The sequence below is a fragment of the Syngnathus scovelli genome, chromosome 16 (assembly GCF_024217435.2).
Source record: "Syngnathus scovelli strain Florida chromosome 16, RoL_Ssco_1.2, whole genome shotgun sequence".
Classification (NCBI taxonomy): Eukaryota; Metazoa; Chordata; class Actinopteri; order Syngnathiformes; family Syngnathidae; genus Syngnathus; species Syngnathus scovelli.
The window spans coordinates 9,911,007-9,923,956 of record NC_090862.1 but is presented as its reverse complement, the minus strand read 5'-3'; positions in this window follow the sequence as shown (position 1 = coordinate 9,923,956).

The following is a 12,950-nucleotide window of genomic DNA, read 5'->3' as shown; positions in this document are numbered from 1 at the left end:
GAATTCTGAATCGTGTTTCCTTTTGCAAATAATGGAAACAAAATTAATCCGTTCCCCCCCCCCCCCCCCCCTTTTTTTAAAGCATTTTTTCATTTGCGCATTTTTGTCCCAATCCGGCAGCTGACCTCGGCATTGAGTGACAAATTGCAGGTGATGGTCGACCCAAGATAGATAAAGCTGCTCACAGCTTCCAGTGTGTAGTTGTTGATGGTGATGGAGGGTGGGACAGTGGTCCCCTGGCCCATTGTCTTGGTTTTGTTTAGGCTGATGGTCAGGTTGAAGTCCTGACATGCTTGGCTGAACCGGTCTAGGAGAATCTGCAGGTGTTCCTTAGTGCAGTGTTTCCCAACCACTGTGCCGCGGCACACTGGTGTGCCGTGAGAGACGTTCAGCTGTGCCGTGGGACTGTCCAATATTAATTACGGAGCGCATTGTAAACAGGATCGCCAAACCACTGGTCAGTTCGCGCAAGGCCTGGTCAGCCACTTGCTAATCGTGCATGTGTGGAGAATCGGAGAATCTTGAGATTTCATATTGTGTCGATATGATTGTATTGCATCGGCACATATTCAGTTTATGTGTGTGTTGCTGTGTGCTTTTGCTACCAGTGAAAGACACTATGACGGTTGTGGTGCGTTTGTGGTCCGATGGAAATCAGAGAATGCAGTTCAACCGGAGAACCTGGTTGGATTATTTTTCACATACGTAAAATAAGCAGTCAAGTCGAGACTCCTCGACTGTGATAGCCACTCAGCTGCTGTCAGAACAGCAGAGCGTCTTTAAAAGTGACTTTGTTCTTATTGTTGCAATATTTATAGACCTGGTCTAAAACAGTAAACAAAATCACGTTGATTCTTTTATTTTAATCACAATCACTTTAAATAGTTCATTTCTTACACCGTAAAAACCTTTTTAAAAAACTGTCACTTTTATTTAAAAAAAAGGAATACAATTTAAACAATATTTAGTATTTATTTCTATTAAATTATTCGACTCTCCATACATATATAGGAATAGCACTCTACGTGTTTCGTTGTAATATAACTGATTTTAATATAGGAGCTTAACAGATTTTTGTTGGCGGTGTGCCGTGAGATTTTTTCCAATGAAAAGGTGTGCCATGAATGAAAAAAGGTAGGGAAACACTGCCTTAGTGTGTGTTGCCAATGCTGCATCATCAGCAAACATGTCTCTATTGGTGAGTGGTCTGATCTGGGTTTTTGCTCTCAGTCGGGATAGGTTGAATAGTTTGCCGTCTGTCCTGGTGTGTAAGTAAACCCCCTCAGTTGATGTTCCGAAGGCTTGGCGCAGGAGGAGAGAGAAGAATATCCCAAACAGAGTGGGTGCCAGCACGCATCCCTGTTTGACACCACAGCGGATGTTAAAGGACTCAGAAGTGCACCCATCGTACTGGACAGTACCTTTCATGTCGGTGTGGAAGGACTGGAGGATGCTGAGGAGTTTTGGCGGGCAGCCTATCCGTTCCACCAGTTGGAAAGAGGGTAGAGCTTCCCCGCGAGGACTTGGAGTCTGTTTAGTACAACTCAAGCAAAGAGCTTACCGGTAATGCTGAGTAGGGAGATGCCACGGTAGTTGTTACAGTCACTCCTGTCTCCCTTGTTTTTGTACAAGGTGATGATGTTAGCATTTCTCATGTCCTGTGGGACAGAGCCTTCTTTCCAGCACAGGCATAAGAGCTTGTGCAGTCTATGCAGAAGAGCAGGCTTCCTACACTTGAGGACTTCGGCTATTATCCCATTGGTGCCTGGAGCTTTTCCGCTGGGCAGGCTGTTTATTGCTTTGCTTAGCTCCTCAGTTGTTTTTTCAAAGTCAAAGTCAAAGTCAAAGTCAGCTTTATTGTCAATTTCTCCACATGCCAAAGACACACAAAGAAACCGAAATTTCGTTCCCCCCTATCCCACGGTGACAAGACATGGCTCACAACAGACAACAAGTAAACAAGTATAACAAAAGCGTGCTGAATAAATAATGAATAAATAACACAACAACAACAATAATAAACAACAATAAATAAATAGGAGGAGCAGAAAAAAAAAGGAGCAAGTGCGCGTACAGCAGACATTCCCGAAAGTAGCGCAACAGTGCCGCACGCTACGCAGAAGGGGGTAGCGAGTTCAGGGCCCTAACAGCCTGGAGAAAGAAGCTGTTTGCGAGTCTGGTGGTGCGGGAGCGCAGGCTCCTGTACCTCTTCCCAGAGGGCAGAAGGTCAAACAAAGAGTGAGCCGGGTGACTCACATCTCTGGCAATCGAGGTTGCCTTGCGGGCGACATGGGAGGTGTAAATGTCCTTCAGGGAGGGTAGCGAAGCACCAATAATCTTACCAGCCGTATTCACAATGCGCTGCAGGGCCTTCAAGTTCTGTTCAGTGCAGTTACCACCCCAGACAGCGATGCAACTGGTGAGGACGCTCTCAATGGTACCACGGTAAAATGTAGACAGGACTGCCTGAGGAGCACATGCACGCCTGAGCTTCCGCAGGAAGTACAAGCGGCGCTGAGCTTTCTTTGCCAGTGACGAGGTGTTTTCGGACCAGGAGAGGTCCTCACTGATGTGCACCCCCAGGAACTTGGTGCAGCTCACCCTCTCCACCACAGCACCGTCAATGATCAGCGGCAGGTGTGTTGTGTGACCCTTCCGGAAGTCAACAATCATTTCCTTGGTCTTATCGACGTTCAGCAGGAGGTTGTTGTCCCTGCACCACGTGGTCAGAAGGTCAACTTCCGACCTGTACCGAGTCTCGTCGCCCTTCGTGATGAGACCCACCAGAGTCGTGTCGTCAGCAAACTTCACTATGCGGTTGTCGCTGTAGGTCGAAGTGCAGTCATGCGTCAGCAGGGTGAAGAGCAAGGTTCCATGTCGAGCTTTTCCATGACAGGTAGGTGCCCTACATGCCTGAGGGCTGCATCAGAGACACTGTTGTCCCTGGCATAGAGCTCTGAGTAGTGTTCCACCCAGCGGTCCAGCTGTTTAGAGCGTTCAACGATGGTTTCTCCCGAAGCTGATTTCAGCGGGACGATTTTGCGGGGTGATGGTCCAAGTGCCTTTTTGATGCCATCGAACATGAGTCTGATGTTGCCTGTGTCAGCAGCTGCTTGAATGTTGCTGCAGAGCTGTAGCCAATAGTCATTGGCACAACGTCTAGCGGCTTGTTGGAGTTTCCCCCTTGAAGATCGGAGGGTCTGTAGAGTTTTGGTGTTTGGAGTGTGCTTGTAATTTGTGAGTGCGACGCGTTTTTCCTCAAGGATTGGTGCCAATTATGTTAAATTGGCATTGAACCAGTCGTTTGGCTTTCCCTGCTTTTTGCCAAAGACCGACAGGGCCGTGCTGTGTATGGCATCCCTCAAGCCATCCCAGTACCGCTGGGCGGAGCTGGACAGGGGTGGGCCGTGGAGGGAGACCTCTAAGGCACAGAGGAAGGCTGTAGCTTTGGTTGGGTCAGTTGTTTTGCTGCTGTCGATGCGTGGGGCTCCCTTTGGTTTGGATCTGTGTAGGTTTTTTGCCTGTAGCTTGACTCTACAGAGCACAAGGGAGTGGTCTGTGTCGCAGACTGCACTGTGGAGACTGCGTGTTTGAAGGATGCCTCTGAGATCAGAAGTGCGTGTTATGATCAGGTCTAACTGGTGCCAGTGACCTGAGCGTGGATGTCTCCAAGAGACTTTGTGAATGGGTTTGGTCTGGAAGTATGTGTTGGTGATGCAAAGGTGGTGATCTGTGCAGAACTCATTATTAAAAGCCATCGACTCTGTGGCACCGCTACGTCTGAAAACTCGCCGTAGATGGCCAACTCCGTGGTTCACAGATGAAACACGTACGTTTAAACAATTATGTAGAAAGCATGAGCGCAGATGGCGTTTAACCAAACTTGAGGTTTTCCATCAGGCATGGAAGGACAGCCTCCTGAAATATAAAGATGCGCTTATTTTAGCAAAAACTCGTTATTTTTCGCAAGTCATTAATCTTAATAAAAACAATCCTAAATACTTATTTGATACAGTGGCAAAGCTAACTCTGCGCCAGCCGACCCCCGATAGCTCCTTCCACTCAGCTGACGAGTTTATGAAATTTTTTGCTCAAAAGATTGAGTCCATTAGGGACGAGATCAAGAATACCATGCCAATCGCTCCGCCGGTTACTAGCGCTGGGGATCATGCAATAACCCTCTCAAATTTTAAAAGCGTGTCCCTTGAAATGCTTACAAAATTGGTTAGTACGGCTAAACAAACAACATGTTTACTCGACCCGCTTCCAGCCAAACTACTTAAAGAATTATTTCCAATTTTAGGACCGTCCGTCTTAAATATAATCAATCTGTCTGTTTCCTCTGGGATAGTGCCAATAGCCTTTAAAACCGCTATTATTAAACCACTACTTAAGCGAGCAAATCTTGACCCGGACTGTCTCAGTTAATTATAGGCCAGTTTCAAACCTCCCATTCATAGCAAAACTTCTTGAAAAAGTAGTAGCACAGCAGCTTATTGATTACATGGTCGCTAATAATCGATATGACTCTTTTCAGTCTGGTTTTAGAGCTAATCATTCTACAGAGACAGCACTTGCTAAAGTGACTAATGATCTCCTCATAGCTATGGATTCAAATACGTCGTCTGTATTGTTACTACTTGATCTTAGTGCTGCCTTTGACACTGTAGACTTCGATATTTTATTAGGGCGTCTTAAAAATTGTGTTGGTATCTCAGGGTCAGCACTAAGCTGGTTCAATTCCTATCTATCAGGCAGGACGCACCGAGTGGTCCATGGTAATACGTCCTCTGAGCTTTATAATGTTACGTGTGGTGTCCCACAGGGATCGGTACTCGGACCGATTTTATTTAATATTTATATGACTCCGCTTGGGGACATAATACGTAAATATAATATTAGTTTTCAATGCTACGCGGATGACACCCAATTATATATGCCGTTATCGATGACAGATCCACAGGACTGCTGTAATCTCGAGGCGTGCCTTGCGGAGATTAAGCAATGGATGTCTCTCAACTTCCTTCGTCTTAACCCGGATAAAACTGAGATGTTGATAATTGGTCCTACTCGTTATCAACATTTATTTAAGGAAACCACTATAACTATAGATAACCGTACTATCACTCAGAGTGATACGGTAACTAATCTCGGGGTAATATTTGACCAAACGCTCTCTTTTCAAAAACACATTAAGAATATAACCAGGATTGCGTTTTTTCACCTTCGTAATATTGCTAAAATTCGTCCTATCCTTTCGACCGGGGATGCGGAAACTATTATACATGCGTTCGTCACGTCGCGCCTGGACTACTGTAATGTATTATTCTCTGGTCTTCCTAAATCCAGTATTAAAAGTCTACAGTTAGTGCAAAATGCCGCTGTGAGGCTGCTCTCACGGTCAAGAAAATTTGATCACATTACCCCAATATTAGCCGAATTACATTGGCTCCCGGTCCATTTAAGATGTGACTTCAAGGTTCTTCTACTAACCTATAAAGCACTGCATGGCTTAGCGCCTTCATATCTCGTCGACCTAGTCGTTCCTTATGTTCCGTCTCGTAACCTTCGTTCGCAAAACGCTAGTCTTTTAGTTATACCGAGGGCCAAGAAAATGTCTGCAGGGTCTAGAGCATTCTCTATTCGGGCTCCAGAGCTTTGGAATGCCCTACCAATGGATATTAGAACTACTACCTCAGTAGAAACATTTAAGACGCGTTTAAAGACACATTTCTATGAGATGGCCTTTAACTAACTTGTGATGGCCGATTTGGCCGGAGTTTGTTCTGTTCTCTCTGCCCACCTCCTCCCCGGCTGGGGAGGGGGTTAGGTGGCTCAAAAGCTGATAGCGGCTGGCTGGATTCTCGGGGACTAGTTCGGGATGGGGGAGCTGCGGCTTGGCCCCCTTGAGGACACTGCCAGGACAATCGAGGGCACCTCCGACATCCATTTTTTTTTTCATTGATTTTCATATTATGTATTACTTGTGCACTCTCTGCATCCATTACAACCTGGTGATCCTGAAAGGGGGATCCTTCCATCTGTGGTCCCTTCTCAAGGTTTCTCATTTTCCCCTGGCAGGTTTTTTTTGAGTTTTTCCTTGCCCTTTTGGGAGCTTATGATCAGGGGATGCTTTGAGAATAATTGTCAATTTTGGCTATGTGAAGCCCTTTGAGACTGTCTGTGATTTAGGGCTATACAAATAAACTTGACTTGACTTGACTAGAACTCCAGAAGTCGCTGCCCATTTTCGTTTAGCTTACAGATGCCATGGTGTCCCAACAGGATGGCCAGGAGTCACGATCGGCTCCGACTCTAGCATTAAAGTCACCAAGTAGGTAGAGCTGTTCACGGCTGGGAATGTTTTTAAGAGTCGCTTTGAGTTCATCATAAAACCTGTCTTTTATTTCCTGGGGGGAGCTAAGTGTTGGAGCGTACACACTCACTAGGTGGACAGGTCCCATGGATGTATTGAGGCAGAGAGCCAGGATTCTCTCAGAATCTGTGGGTGGTACCACTGCTCCCAGGAGTGTGTTCCTGACAGCGAACCCTACTCCGTATTCCCTGGTTTCCTGAGGGGGCTTCCCCCGCCAAAAGAAGGTATAGCCCTTTTCCTTGAGTGAGCCAGATCCATGGAGTCGTGTTTCCTGGAGGGTTGAGATGTCAATTCTGAGCTTCAGGAGTTCGTTGTTTATAACTGCAGTTTTACGGACATCACTAATTTCTTGTAGGTTGTCACTGAGCCCGGGTGTCATAGTCCTGACATTCCAGCACCCCAGGCGTAGTGCTGGAATCTTCGGTAATTTCCTTGTGTTGCTTGGTGCGTAAATTTACAGCCCACTTGTTAGGATAGATCCCTGAGCTCCAAGCACTCAATGAAGCAGGCAGACTGTGGCGGGAAAGCACCTTATTGGCTGGGGGCTGCCCAGCTTGAGGCGGGCGGTAGCTGTCCAATGAGACCGAACATCTCTCCCACCGTCTGAGGTAGCCCCTGGCACCCATACTCTACGCCAATAAGAAAGGGCTTATAACCGGTAACTGCTAACCTCCCGTGTTGTATCTCCACTGATTAGTGGAGCTGAAATTTCCTCTGCAGTGCACAAGAAGCCTGGGCAAGTTTTTTGGAAGCCTTGAGTTTCCCAGGCATCAGGGCTTCCCTCTCGGCCTTCCTGTTGTCATCCAAAGGAACGGTGAACCGATACATTTGGCATCAGGTTGGCTGCAGGAGTTGCCAGAACAATGCTTTTTTGAAGCATGAGTCTGCCTAACGGAGTCCGAGCCGGGTTTTCTGTCGGGGTTTGCTCCCTTAGCCTTTTCGTTCCAGACGATACCCAAAAGGCAGCGGGGGTGCTATTTCACCCATAGCTGGGACAGTGGTTAGCGGGCGCCAGGACATCCACGCGCCGGTGGGCCTGTACATCACGCCTAAGGGCCCACTGTTGCTCCCCCGGTCGATCCCCTGCAATTTGGCCTGGAGCCGTGAGGCACCCAGTTACCATGTGTGGCCACAAGGAGGCATGCAGAAGACTTGACGGTGGAGAGGCTATGTACCGGCTGAGGAGACTTACGCTCTCGGCTCCTCTTTTCGCCCCCGGAAACAGGGGGCTAGCTGGCGGCAGTAGCTGAAAGCAGAAGGTAGCAAGCAGGAAGAAGCATGCAACATGCACTAACTACGAGCACTACTACTCCAACACCACTGCACTTCGCATCACAGCGCCCTGTGTGCAAGCACACACACACACTATTATTATTATTATTATTTATAATCATTTTTATTTATAATAATAATAATAATTATTATTATTATTATTGTTATTGTTATAATTATTATTATCATTATTATTAGGCGGCTCGGTGGGGCACTGGGTAGCACGTCCGCCTCACAGTTAGGAGGGTGCGGGTTCGATTCCACCTCCAGCCCTCCCTGTGTGGAGCTTGCATGTTCTCCCCGGGCCCGTGTGGGTTTTCTCCGGGCACTCCGGTTTCCTCCCACATCCCTAAAACATGCTTGGTAGGCCGATTGGCCACTCCGAATTGCGAGTGCGGATGGTTGTTTGTCTCTGTGTGCCCTGCGATTGGCTGGCAACCAGTTCAGTTCAGGCAACCGCCTACTGCCCGTTGACGGCTGGGATAGGCTCCAGCACGCCCGCGACCCCCGTGGGGACTAAGCGGTTCAGAAAATGGATGGATGGATTATTATTATCATTTTAATAAATTGTCTGGTGTTTTATTCCTTGTTTTTATGTTCGCCATTTAAAACAATTTTTGAATAATTTTTTTCAACCTATTATTCAAACACATTCGGTATAATAACTACTACAAGCCAACAAATACAAAATTAAAACATCAATGTCGGCTTAACGTGTGTCGGCTGGCAATGGCAAAGCGGCAATGCTGTCACTCACTCACTCACTCACTCACTCACTCACTCACTCACTCACTCACTCACTCACTCACTCACTCACTCACTCACTCACTCACTCACTCACTCACTCACTCACTCACTCACTCACTCACTCACTCACTCACTCGTGAAGACCAATCAGCAGCGCCAGCGAGCGTTAGATGGAGGAGGGCCTTTTCGAGTCAGTGACGTAACATCCCGTTCACGAACGAGTCGTGAATTGCATTTCCCGTTCACCAACGAACGAATCTGTGAGTGAGTGATTAACATTTCCAGTTCATCGCGAGAACGGACCAGTGAGGCAACGAATCCTGACTTTCCCGTTCGCGAACGAGTCAATGGGTGAACTACCTTCACGTGCATCAACGGATCAGTCAGTGGACGTGTTGCGTCTTCTAGCGTGAACTATGTAAGCCAGAATGTAGATTTACGATTTACCTTATAGTAGGTTTTAAATAACGTGTATGCATATATATGCCTAAATATTGTTATCCAATATATCGACTGCAGTTTCACATTAGATTGCTGGTTTGAGATGTACTTGTATCATTATTATTATTGTTATTATTTTAATAAACATTTATGTTAAAACTTGACTAGCGTTTTATTCCTTGTTTTTAAATTCGCCAATTAAAACATAAAAATCTGACATTTCGTTAACTGCTTTATATAACAATATGTATGTGTTCTACGTTGTTATATGAGTTGGTGGCCTCCAAAATAACATATGTCGGCATAACGTTTTTTTTTTTCTCCAACCTTTTATTCAAACACAAACACATTCGGTATAATAACACCATCAACTACAAGCCAACAAATACAAAATTAAAACATCAATGTCGGCATAACCTGTGTCGGCTGGCAATGGCATAGCAGCAATGCTGTCTGTCACTCACTCGTGAAAACCAATCAGCAACCTGCGTGAAGCTGGCCCCCCCAACCACGCAAAATTTAAGGAAAATAGTCAGATTCGTCAGCGAGCGTTCGATGGAGGAGGGACTTTACGAGTCAGTGTCGTAACTTCCAGTTCACGAACGAGTCGTGAATTGCATTTCCCGTTCACCAACGAACGAATCTGTGAGTGAACGAATTATTCACTGAGTGAATCAACTGATCAGTCAGTGAATTTGTTGTGTCTCCTGGTGTGAAGTATGTAAGTCAGAATGTAGATTTACGATTTACTTATGGTAGGTTTTAAATAACGTGTATGCATATATATGCCTAAATATTGTTATCCAATATATCGACTGCAGTTTCACATTAGATTGCTGGTTTGAGATGTACTTTTATTATTATTATTGTTATTATTATTATTTTAATAAACATTTATGTTACAACTTGTCTGGTGTTTTATTCCTTGTTTTTATATTCGCCAATCAAAACATAAAAATTAGACATTTGGTTAACTGCTTTAAATGACAATATGTATATGTGTTTTGCGTGGACGTATGAGTTGGTGTCCCCAAAATTAACAAATGTCGGCATAACGGTTTTTTTTTTTCAACTTCCCATTCACGACCGGGTGAGAGACTGTTGCCAACGGATCAGTGTGTAGGTGTTGTATTATAGAAAGAAATGTGTTAATTACCCGAGCCAATTATTATTATATATAATAATTTGGGTGGGTGGGTGGGGGGTGTCGTTGTATTGTTTGATGTGTATGGGTTGTTTCCGGGGGCGGCTCGGTGGCGCACTGGGTAGCACGTCCGCCTCACAGTTAGGAGGGTGCGGGTTCGATTCCACCTCCGGCCCTCCCTGTGTGGAGTTTGCATGTTCTCCCCGGGCCCGCGTGGGTTTTCTCCGGGCACTCCGGTTTCCTCCCACATTCCAAAACCATGCTTGGTAGGCCGATTGAAGACTCCAAATTGTCCCTAGGTGTGAGTGTGAGTGCGATTGGTTGTCTGTCTCTGTGTGCCCTGCGATTGGCTGGCAACCAGTTCAGGGTGTCCCCCGCCTACTGCCCGATGACGGCTGGGATAGGCTCCAGCACGCCCGCGACCCCCGTGGGGACTAAGCGGTTCAGAAAATGGATGGATGGATGGATGGGTTGTTTCCACTGGATGTGGCAAAAAAAAAAAAAAAAAAAAAGCCGGATCAGTGTGTGTGTGTGATTCATTGAACGATTCGTTTGAACGATTCTTTCAAGTGAACTGATTCTAAAGATTCTGTTCACCTAAAAGAACTGGAATGCACATCACTACTGCTTGTGTTTTGGAACTTGCCAACGCGTTTCCCGGAAGCGACGTCAGTTCCGACGACGCGTGCGCGCTGACGTCACCAGACACGTTGGCGTCACAATATAAATACGAAGCCGCGCCTTGCTGACTGAACACTACCACATAACAACACCGTGCAATGGTGTTTGACTCCAACAAAATGTCCCCGTGTTCGGAATATACTTCTGGAACACGAATTTAACCTCAATGAAACGTCCTGTTAAAGGGCTAGAGCAGGGGTGGGCAAACTTTTTGACTTGCGGGCCGAATTGGGTTCTAAATTTTGACCGGGGGGCCGAATCAGGAGCAGATGGATGTAGTGTTTGTGTGAAGTAATATAAACGACCTGTAAAGGTCATTGCATAAAAGGTTTTGGCCTTTAGTAGGTAGTAAAGCATGGATATTCCCAAAAATTTTTTTGAAAACAAATGCATTTATTAACAGCATTAAAAAAAACATCCCTAAAAAACTGCTATCAGTGATTCTCATAAAATATGACACTGTTATTATGAATAACAGTCTCCATCACTTCAGTGCCTGCAGGTCAGATTAATGAAAGATATATGTTTATCTTATGAGATCACATCAAACGGCAAACATTTTGACCAAATATATCATCTTGAAGAATCGGTGAAAGCATACATCCAAATAAAGTAATCAAAACGGCAACACGGTGAGGGGTATCTGAAAATCAGAGCAGAGTTTTAACTCACAAACACCTGGTAACAGAAGTGAGGAAACGGAAAACACTTCCTTAAAGTAAGCCTTAAGAACTTTAAAGGTTAAGATTAGTCACAAACAGGTGGTGCATCAATGTCCTTGAGCATCCTGCATTGTTTGAAAATGAGAATGGTCGCTAGTTTCAATCCCTGCTATTTGTACAGATCATATTCAAAATGCATTTTTTTAAAACAAACTTGAAAGCCTCCCCTTCATTTTCAGTGTTCATTTGATGTTGATGTTCATGTGGCTGAACGTCACGTCGCGTACGTCGAGCCAAATTGGCCACTCTTTTTAAACACTCGGCACTCAGTGTCCACCTTGCTTTTCCTTGGGCGACTCATTTTAATGGAAGGATTCCAGGGGAAGGTTTGTGGGTGGCTTTAGCGTAAAACTGTATCCGAAAACTCGGCGCGCAAATTACAAGAATGCTGTCGTCACAGCCCACACTCTAAATTCGGCACTGCTACAAATAGAGCGCGAGTGCGCCATTTCCGTACTACTGAGTACGTACACGCACTTGTGAGTGTGCACCGAGCTTTCTGACACGGCTTCCGGTAGTAAATGCGCAGGCGAGTGGTTCCCCATCTACTGGGGAAACGCAGTTATTGCAGGCAAAATGACCGAAAAAAAAAGTTTAATACAATTTATTTAGGGTTGGCGGGCCGGATTAAATGGTCCCGCGGGCCGGATGTGGCCCGCGGGCCGTAGTTTGCCCATACCTGGGCTAGAGACACCGGTATATGTATAAATCGGTTTTAGTTAGCTTATGGGCTTATAAATATAAATTGACGCTCGAAACAACGAAAAGGAAGCTGTTGCTCTGAAAAATATACCGTATTTGCCGGTGTATTGGTCGACCTTTTTCAATCCAAAATCGACCGAAAAAATCGACCTCGACTTATACACCAAGTCATAAAATTTAACTTCGTATTCATCGCTTCAAATGTGATGGTAACCAAGGCCGTTTCTCATGCATCTCATTGTGCGTTGCACTTAGAAAATTTGAACCGGGCGGCGTGCGCGAGTGCGCGGCCCACTGGAAGTCCAATGAGGCGCCGCGATCTCCTCCGCGGTGCTTATAAAGTGCCGATCCGCTCGGCTTGGAGCTATTTCCGGCCTCCCGTTGGTGCCGGGCGGCGTGCGCGAGCTCGCCGGCCGCTGGAAGTCCAATGAGGCGCCGCGATCTCCTCCGCGGTGCTTATAAAGTGCCGATCCGCTCGGCTTGGAGCTATTTCCGGCCTCCCGTTGGTGCCGGGCGGCGTGCGCGAGCTCGCCGGCCGCGATCTCCTCCGCGGTGCTTATAAAGTGCCGATCCGCTCGGCTTGGAGCTATTTCCGACCTCCCGTTGGTGCCGGGCGGCGTGCGCGAGCTCGCCGGCCGCGATCTTCTCCGCGGTGCTTATAAAGTGCCGATCCGCTCGGCTTGGAGCTATTTCCGGCCTCCCGTTGGTGCCGGGCGGCGTGCGCGAGCTCGCCGGCCGCGATCTCCTCCGCGGTGCTTATAAACAGCCGCATGCGAGGAATTTGAACACATTTCGTCAATAAATTTCGCATATTGAATTTTGAAGTTTAATATAATGCAACAATTGAGCTCGACTTATACAAAGG